At 43.9% G+C, this 2,455-nt stretch overlaps 1 protein-coding gene across 1 annotated transcript in view; it reads right to left on the minus strand.

The window, feature by feature from the left end:
- Positions 1-2,455, minus strand: part of LOC105988292 (two pore calcium channel protein 2-like) — a 58,719-nt gene that overhangs the window by 38,965 nt on the left and 17,299 nt on the right. The window lies entirely within an intron of this gene.

Below are 2,455 nucleotides of genomic sequence, written 5' to 3' on the forward strand. Positions count from 1 at the left end.
CACGACTGACAAAAATAAATAAATAAATAAAAATAACCAAAAAGGGCTCAGGTTATGTCTCAAGTGTAGAATGTCTGGCTAGAAAGCACAAAGCCCTGAATTCAAACTCCAGAACTGCCAAAAATAAATAAACAACAACAACAACAAAAGACTATTGTGAAAGCCCAGGTACAAACCTGTAATCCTAGCACTTGGGAGGCTGAGGAAGAAGGATCTCAAATTTAAAGCCACCCTGAGCTACATAGTGAAACTCTCATAGAGAATAAAGCAATAAAAGCTATTACTAACCTCAGAGATTGATTAGCTGCTGTAATAATGATCACTGGTGTAGTCACACACATTCTTAGGGCTAGCATGACAATTCTTTTTGGGGTTTTGTGTTTTATCTATGTGTTTGTTCTTGCTTTTGCAATGCTGAAGGCTGAACCCAGGGCCTTGCATAGTCTAGGCAAATGTTCCACTACAGAGTGACACTCTGCCCCTGGTAAGCCTATTTTTGTTTTTGTTATTGTTGGTGGTGGTTGTGGGGCTTGAACTTGGGGCCTGGGCACTGTCCCTGAGCTTCTTTTGCTCAAGGCTAGCACTCTACCAATGAATCACAGTGCCACCTCTGGCTTTTTCTGTTTATGTGGTACTGAGGAATCAAACCCAGAGCTTCATGGATGCTAGGTAAGCACTAAGCTACCACTAAGCCACATTCCCGGCCCTGACAGGACTATTTTAAAGCAGCTTATAAAATCTAAGAAGCATTATGTATGTGTTTAAAACTCAGCAAACATTTTTCTTTTACATATTAAAAATTATTTTAATAGAAAAATTTAGTATCAGGTATTTTTCCATTGAACATCTTTTTTTGCGGGGGAGGGGGGGACAGGGGGTTCGGTCATGGGGCTTGAACTCTGGCCCTGGGTGCTGTGCCTCAGCTCTTCAACTCAAAGCAACCACTCTACCACTTGAGCCACAGTGCCACTCCCGGTTTTCTGATGGTTTATTGGAGATAAGTCTCATGGACTATCCTGCCTGGGATGGCTCTGAATCGTGATTCTCAGATCTCAGCCCCCTGAGTAGCTAGGATTACAGGCGTGAACCACTGGCACCCTGTCATTGAACATCCTTTACAATGAAGAACAGTGGAGTCCTAGGACAGGCTTAGAAATCTAGTTTAGGGGGCTGGGAAGGTGGCTCAGTGGTAGAGCGCTTGCCTTGCATGCCTCAGGCCCTGGGTTTGATTCCTCAGCACCACATAAGCAAAAAGGAAAAAGCCAGAAGTGGCCTTGTGGCTCAAGTGGTAGAGCGGTAGCCTTGAGCTGAAGAGCTGAGGGACAGCGCCCAGGCCCAGGGTTCAGGCCCCATGACCGGACCAAAAAAAAAAAGAAAGAAATCTAGTTTAGGCAAAAAGTAACAGTTGGTTTGTTTTTAGTTTGTTTTAGTGAATGTGCATCAACTTTATTAAAGTTCCTTTGAATATCATAAAGATAATACTGGCACAGCAAAGAATTCTGATATCAAGATTGTTTTTCTTAAAAAAAAATTTACAGCAAAATCTTTTTCATAGTACTAAGGATTGAACCCTGGGCTTTGGGCTCTACCACTGAGCCACACCAGTGAACTCCTTTGTTTTTATTTTGCTTCTGACATAGGTTCTTAGCAATTTTGCCCACATTGACCCTGAACTGAAGATTTCCCTATCTTCACATCCCAAGGGATTGCAGGCATGTGCAATGCCACTGTCAATTACAGCAAAATTCTGTAAGGCCATTGTTTCTCCCAACTTTAAAAAATGATACCGATCTGGGGTGGTAGAGCAGGTGCTAAGCATTTACAAGGCCCTGGGGTCATGTATGTGCATAGACAAACACACACACACACACACACACACACACACACAGAAGAAGTTATTGAACATCTTGACAGTCCCAGTAAAAGTTTGTCCACAAACTTAAACAGCTTGACAACTGATGGATTTGAGGTACATCAGTCGTAGCCAATCAGCCCAAGGGCTTTCCTCCAAGACATCACCCAGATTTCTGACCTTGCGTGAAACAATCACTGCATCAACCTCTGTCCCCCAACCCCCTTCCTCCTGCAGCCAATCTTTCCTACACTAAATTCTGCTCTCACTTTCATGATAGCTAGTTGGCCTTTACACTAACATTTCAAGCTTTCTCCTTTATTTTCCCTCAAGGAGCTCCTTCTTCACTTAATATTTGGAAGCTCCAGTCTCTCTGTGTAAGCCTCTTCCCTCTGCGTAAACAAGGACTGCCCCATGAGTGCCCCTGCCCCACCGTCCCCCTCCTCCCTCCATGATGATTCTAGCCCCTTCCTTCTTCCTAGCCACTGTTTTCAGTGTGAGTTGGATGCCTACTTTTCAAACGATGGCAGACAGTGTCTATTGCAAAGCTAACTCCTTGTCTGGTAGATGAAAGCTGTCACTTTGTCATCAACTGGGCCCCCC

The sequence above is a fragment of the Dipodomys ordii genome, unplaced genomic scaffold (assembly GCF_000151885.1).
Source record: "Dipodomys ordii isolate 6190 unplaced genomic scaffold, Dord_2.0 Scaffold47, whole genome shotgun sequence".
Lineage (NCBI taxonomy): Eukaryota > Metazoa > Chordata > Mammalia > Rodentia > Heteromyidae > Dipodomys > Dipodomys ordii.